Source organism: Echinops telfairi, unplaced genomic scaffold (assembly GCF_000313985.2).
Source record: "Echinops telfairi isolate 266 unplaced genomic scaffold, ASM31398v2 ScPeMD7_11;HRSCAF=52, whole genome shotgun sequence".
Lineage (NCBI taxonomy): Eukaryota > Metazoa > Chordata > Mammalia > Afrosoricida > Tenrecidae > Echinops > Echinops telfairi.
In genome coordinates, this window is record NW_022103908.1 from 15,091,029 (window position 1) to 15,099,102 (window position 8,074).

Consider the following 8,074-nt stretch of genomic DNA (forward strand, 5'->3'; position numbering starts at 1 on the left):
TGAAGGAGAAACTTTTCTAAGATAAAAAAAATAAAATGTCTACACACACACACACACACACACACACACACACATACACACAAACAGGTGAGCAGAATGAAATACAATAAAATATTTGTTTTTGAAAAGATTCACCTGGACTCAATATCAAGCAATATCATACTTCAAAATTGAAGGAGAAACTTTTCTAAGATAAAAAAAATAATAGAGAGAAACTTTCAGTAGCGGGATTTCCTGCCAAAACACCCCCCTAAAATCTAAAAGGAATTCTTTTAGAGGTAATGTTAAAAAGATGGCAAACTAAGAAATTCCATGTTTCTGTCATCTACAGACACATCAAAAACAAACACTAACATAAACACATAGCTATATACAAGCAAATAAAACAAAATCAATCCAAACAGGCAAAACCAGGGGACTGTCTGTCTTGCATTAAATGTTGAAGGAAGTTGAATAGTGCAAAAACTACTTTGATTGGTGGCATCACCTCCGTTACACAGGTTCCAGCATGAAGATGGATCATCAGACAGCCTCTCCTGACTCTACAGCAGGTTCATGAGAGACACATATGATAATCCAGCAACCCTAAGCTTCAGATTAAAAGACAGAGAGGGATATTGGAAGCTCCTAGGAAGAGAAGCTTAACAAAGAGTGTCAACAAAAAGGTATGTTATCAGTTGGCCTGACACAAGATGACCGTTTTTAACTTTTGTAAGCAGGTCCAGGCAAGATTCTGAGTTGACTCCAAGGCAAGGGACCTAAAACAACAGGCAGTGTTCCAGTGGGGACAATGATATATGCTCATCGGCACATTTCTTACAGCCGCACACACTGGACCACAGGCAGCAGCATCTCTGATACCGTCTGCTCACCAATGGAGGAGAGCCAACATCAGACCAATCAGCCCTCAAGTTCTCTAACTGAACTGTGAACAGAGGATTACAAACTCCTATTTTCTGTAACACCCATCAGAAGGCAACAGTCACTCCCCAAATCCTGTTAGCCGAGTAGAAAACCTACCTTCCTTAATCAGATATATCAAAAGAAATTAAGCAAAAAACCCAAACTAAAAAAAAAAAAGAAATCCACATAAAATGAGGCAACATATTAATTAAAAACAAATACCCAATATACCACAATGTCTGGGACACAACAAACAATTTTAGCTTACATAAAAAAACAAGATAGAGTCACTCAAAAAAGTGATCAAAATGCAGATCTAGAAAAATTTGCTGAGAAGTAAATGGCACTGGAACTACTTGGTAAAAATGGTATATAATGTATTATATTTAGATACCTTCAACAGATTGAGAGAAAAGATTTTTTAAAAAGTGAAAGCCAAGGAAAACTCTAGAAAAATTCATAAAGCCACTGCAAGACCAAATTGCATAGATTAATAAATAAACAAAAACCATACAAAAATAACAAATCTAATTTCAGAACGTTAATACTATGATTTCATGAATGGATAATAGATGGAAAGGTGAAGCAGTAGAATTGAAACAATGAAAGACAGAAATAACATTAAAGACAATGATTTCAATGATATTCTACCAGAGGAAAAAAAATCATAAATAAGTAACTGAAACAAAGCCTCAATTTTTGTGGCATACTTTCAAGAAAAATACATAAGTTCTGATTGTAAGTCCAAACCAGAAATACCAAAATACATATATAAATTGTTGAAGATTTGTTGGAAAACAACTTTCTTAATATCATGGAGAAAAAGGAACATACGCATTAAACTAGCTTGATGAGCCCCAAAAAGATAGAACCAAAGGCAAATCACTAGGAAATCTTATAAGCAAGCTTTTTTTATTTTTAAAGTCATTTTATTGGGGGCTCAGACAACTCATCACAATCCATACATACATCAATTGTATAAAGCACATTTGTACATTTGTACATTTGTTACCCTCATTATTCTTTTTTTTATTATTTTATTGAGGGCTCATACAATTCTTATCACAGTCCATACATACATCCATTGTGTCAAGCACATATGTACACCTGTTGCCCTCATCAATCTCAAAACATTTGTCCTCTACTTTAGCCCTCAATATCATTTACTTGTTTTCTCCTTCCCTTCCCCCTCACTCCTCCCTCCTGAACCCTTCATAATTCATAAATTATTATAGTTTTGTCATAAGTTACACGGTCCGGCATCTCCCTCCGCCCGCTTCTCTGCTGTCCATCCCCCAGGGAGGAGGCTATACTTAAATTCTTGTAATTGGTTGCCCCCTTCTACCCTGCATTTCCTTCACCCTCCAGGCTTCGCCCCTCTCACCACTGGTCCTGAAGAAGTCATCTATCCTGGATTCCCTGTGTTTCAAGTTGCTATCTGTACCAATGTACATCCTCTGGTCTAGCCAGATTTGCAAGGCAGAATTGGGATCATGATATTGGGGGGGAAGAAGCATTAAAAAACTAGAGGAAAGTTATATGTTTCATCGTTGCTACCCTGCACCCTGATTAGCTCATCTCCTCCCCACAACCCCCCAGCAAGGGGGTGTTCAGTTGCCATGGACTCTGAGTCTCCACTCTGCATTCACCCACCTTTACAATGACATGATTTCTTGTTCCTTGATACCTGACACCCAATCCCTTCAACAGCTTGTGGTCACACATATTAGTGTGCTTCTTCCATGTGGGCTTTGTTGCTTCTGAGCTAGTTGGCCGCTTGTTTATCTTCCAGCCTTTAAGATCCCAAATGCTATATCTTTTGATAGCCAGACACCATCAGCTTTCTTCACCACCTTTGCTTATGCACACCTTTGTTTTCAGTGATCATATCAGGAAGGTGGGCTTTTTAAAACCAAAGACAAAGAAAAAGTTCCTGAAATATCTTCAGGGGGATAAAATGTTTCAAAATAGAACCAATAAGACAAATTCAAGTTTATTGATAGAAACTAGGCAGTCAAAAGCAATAAGATGACATATGAAACACATAGAAATCTATATTTATATCCCATATATATTTTCATTATATACATATACATATAGACCAATCTCAATTTATATTTGCAGAAACATTGTCCCTTAAATATGCAGTGATATGAGAAAACATCCAGATAAACAAATTAGGGGAGTTGTGAAAGCCAGACCATTCTTACAAAAAATATAACAATAGTTCTTTTGTTAGCAAAATAGCAACAGCAGACAGCATCCTGAGATTCACATATATGACAACATCATCCAGAGAGCAATCCAAGAACACTAGTATTCAAAGTAAAACAAATCCTCAACACTTAAAATAAAAGTAGACGTTATCAACTAGTAATTAAGGAAACCTAGAAAGCCAAAAGAAGCGATAAGTAGTTTTATATAGAACGTCCAAATGGAAAGGTAGGCTAAACAATTTCAACAGAAACAGACTTTTAAACTAGGGTGGGAAATAAAGATTATAGAATAACGTTGAAAAGCCAGCATCCTGTGTGGTGTAGTACTTGACTTATTGGGCAGCTACCTGAGTGTTGTTTGGACGCAGTGTGGGAGTCAGAGGGAGCACTCTGCTCCCATAAAGGTTTAAAGTTTCTGACACGAGTAGGGACAGTTCTGCTCCCTTGTGTAGGATTACTTGAGTTGGGACCAACTCAATGGCAGTGAGTAACCTCATGCAATATGCAAAAATATACTTATCAAAATAAAGAAGAGTGAAATAAATATATTTAGTAAACAGTAAAATAGGAGTAAAAAGGGCATGATGTGAAAACTAAAAAAAAAGGAACTCAGTGCATAATACTAATGGAAACAAGGAAATCAACAACAGCACACACAGACTATATCACTCAAAAACATGTCATCAGAGAACACATAACTGATAATCACACTGATGAAAATGGATTAAATGCACAAGATACAGAGAGTAGAAGAATTAATAAGAATACAGGATTCATAAATGTATTACTTACAAGAGACACACATCTTAGACCTAGACTAAAAATTTTACATAAATATATATGTACATTTATATAACAGATTAAAATTAAAAACACAAATGGTGATATTAATTTCTGATAAGAGACCCTTGAAGCAAAGACAACAGGAGACATTTTAATAATTAATGGGTATATAAAATAAGAGGATAAATATCTATTTGCATTAATTTGTTTAGCACAAATGAAAACATGTTGAAGAGGCTTATTAACAACTTGCAGTATGCAGATGAAGCAACATTGCTTGCTGAAAGTGAGGAAGAATTGAAGCACTTGTTGATAAAGATCAAGAACTTTTGCCTTCAGTACAGGCTACAATTCAATGAAAGGAAGATCAAAATCCTCATAACTGGACCAATAAGTAACATGATAAATGGAGAAAGTTTGAAGTTGTCAAAGATTGTGTCTTAGTTGGATCCACAATCAATGCACATGGAAGTAGCAATCAAGAGATCAAAAGACATAATTGTATTTGGTAAATATGCTGCACAAGATCTCTTTAGGTAGTGAAGAGAAAGGATGGTACTTTGATGACTGAGGTGTGCCTAACACAGGCCATGATATTTTCTATTGCATCATACGCAAGTGAAAGTTGCGCATTAAATAAGGAAGACCACAGCAGAATTGATGCATTCGAATTGTGGTGCTGGAGAAGAATATTGAAAGCACCATGGAATGCCAAAAGGACAAACAGATCAGTATTGCAATAGGTAAGGCCAGAGTGCTCTTTAGAGGCAAGGATGGCATGACTGTCTCACATCTTGACACGTCATGAGTGGTAAATTGAAGGAGTAGCAAAAATGTGAAGGCCCTTGATTAAATGGATGGACACAGTGGCTTCATCAATGGCTCAGGCATCGGAACAATTGTGAGCATGGCGCAGGACGCAGGACCGTGCACTGTTTTGTTGTGTTGTACAAAGGGTGGCTGTGATTTAGAACTGCCTCAATGGAACCTAACAACAAAATGCACTTAATCAAAGACCTTTGAAATAAATATACAAACAAGCACTACGATAGTATAAGAGAGAAATACGTAAATTCAAAATCATAGTAAGAGAATTAGAAACATCAAAAAAACACTTTTGATGACAGGACACAGGGGGGAAAATCAACAGACACAATATAACTAAACAACACAATCAATCAAATTGACTTCATAGATTATAAGAACATCCTAGAAGAACACAATACACATTATTATCCCGTGGACAGGAAACATTCTCCAAAACAGACCAGATATAAAGCCAGAAAGCATCTTAAAAATTTAAGAAGCAATGAAATATCACAAAGCATCTTGTAAAGTCATAATGCCATAAAATTATAAATCCACAATAGGGAGATCAAGGGCGGAAATAAAATACATAGAAACTCACTAAATGATACCTTATAAAAAGCAACTATTGATTAAAATGAATAGAATTTAACTAAAAATAAATCATTCCTTGACTAAAATGAGAATGATAATACCACACACTAAAGGACAATTTACAGCATTAAACACAATCATTATAGTCAAAACAGCCCTTTACTGCTACAGTGATAGATACATAGACTGATAGAACAGAATCAAGAACTGAGAAGTAAATCCATAAATCTAAACAGATTTTGGCAAAGAGTTTTACCATAATAAATGAGGAAGAGATAGTCTTGTCAAGGAATGTTGCTGATAAAATTATATTTCCCTTTGCAGAAACAAGATCCATATCTCATTTCATATTTTTAAAAAGTGCTCAGGATGAAGTAAAGACCTAAATGTCAACACTAGAACTATAAAGATCAGTGAAATATAATAATAATTTATAAATTATCAAGGGTGCATGGGGGAGGGGGGAGGAGGAAGGGAGGGGGAGGGAGGAAAAAAGGAAAAGGAGCAGATTCCTGGAACCCAAGAGGAAAGCGAATTTTGGGAATGATGAGGGCAACAAATGTATAGATGTGCTCTACACAATTGATCTATGTATTGTGATGAATTATATGAGCCCCAATAAATTGATTTAATTTTAAAAAAAAGAAAAAACAGGAACAACCTTAGGGCCCTAATATGTGGTATGAAGACATTATCAAACAAAGAAAAACACAAATGGCAGGCCAAATAGATGGCTGGGACAACTTGTATCCATCAAAATATTTTATCAGTGAAAAGCATAAAAAGACAACCTACACACTGGGAAAATATTTGGGGCAATTAACTATTAGATAAAATACTATTTGAAATCTATAGACATGTCAGCCTCTCAAATAGAGAAAGACAACCTAATTTAAAAAGTGAGCAGAGGTCATGAAAAGACAATTCACCGAAGAGAAAACACTCATGCCACCTATAAACGAAAGTAGAAATACTTATGATCATCAGCTATTCCAACAATGCAAATTGAAACAAGAATGAGATTCCATCTCCTCCCAGTATGGATAAGCAAGTTAAAAAAATATCTAAAAAGAAGAGGAAGAAGGGAATACATATGGAAGAGTGTACAAAGACATTGGAACCCTGCTGGTAGAACTGGAAAACAGTACAACCACTGTGGAAAACAGTATGGAACCTTTTCAATCAATGGGGAAGATGAATCCTACATGATCCAGCAATCTCTGCACTGGGTATATATCCTAAAAATGTAAGATCCATAATATGAACAGCTATATTCACATTCATGTTCAATGCAGCAATATCCCTAGTAGCAAGAAGTTGGAAACAACCTACCATATATACGCGAGTATAAACCAACCTGAAAATCAGCCAAGGCACCTAATTTTACTACAAAAACTGCATTTAAAATGTGCTGAAAATCTCAGCTTATACATGAGTATATATGGTAAATTCTCTCTAGTGGAAGAATGGATATATAAACTGGTGCAAACAGACACTGGAAAACTACACAACATTGTAGAATATTGATGAATATGCTGCGAAACAGCTCATAGCTTGGACGGACCTAGAGGACATTATGCTAAGTGGAAGTAGCTATTCACAAAGGGACAAATATTGTATAAGGCCATGTTTACAAAACAATGAAGAAAAATATCCTCACATGGAAAGAAACAGATTTAGTGGTGGGTGGTGGGAAAGGAGGGAAGGGCGAGTCACAGGCTAGAGGCGAGAGAAGTGTTAACCTGTGAATAGAGAGATAATATTCATTATAGGGGCAATATGTGAAAAATAATGTAAACAGGACACTGGAAGGGTTGATGTTTCACATGTAAAATGTATTCTTTGCTCTGTAAATCTTCATCTAATTCACAATTAAATTGTGGAAATTTTCATTATCTTCTTAAAAAAGGAGAACTAATCAAAACCAATACTGAACCTATTCTATTCAAAAATTAGAAAAAAAGATAAACAAAATAAGCCTAGAGTCACCAGAAGAAAAGTAAATAATGATTGTTGTAGAAATTAATGAAGTAGAAAACAGAAAAATAAGAACAATCACTAAGACTTGAAAGTCAAAGTACTGCCAAATCTAACAACGGAAAAGAAGATGCATATATGAATAAGAAGTGAGATGGGTGACTTCACCACAGAGCCAAGTAAAATTAACGATATCAGAATAAAGTGAAGAATTGAACTCTGACTACTCTGAAAACTTCTATGAAATAAACAAATGTCAAGGAACACACAGCCTAAGATAATAGAAACAAAAGCAAAATATGTGAACAGACCCCAAAATAAGAAATTGATCAGACCATTAAAATTATCATGAGAAAATGAAGCCCCTGTGGCTTCATGGGCAATTTCTATCAGTTTCCAAAGACCTGAACCAACTCTGTAATATAGAAAAGGGTGGGAGATTCCCAAATTCATTTTAGGAAGTACACCTATTCCTGCTATATTCTAACACCAGGCATGCATGCCATTAAAATAAACTATAGACCAATACTCCTTGTGCTCATCAAAACAAAACTATCCACAAAACTCTAGCCAATACTATCCAGTAGCATATAAAACCTATCATGCATCACGGCAAAGTGGACTAGTTTCTTGCCATTAAAGGTGGCTGGGCATCAGAAAAGAGTCAACATAATTCACAGTAAAAATAAAGTAAAAGAACAACATAACAGACAAGGGATTTGGCAAATTCAACACTCATTTCTAATAAAAAAACACTCAACTAAATGGGAATAGAAGGTCAACCTTAGTACTCA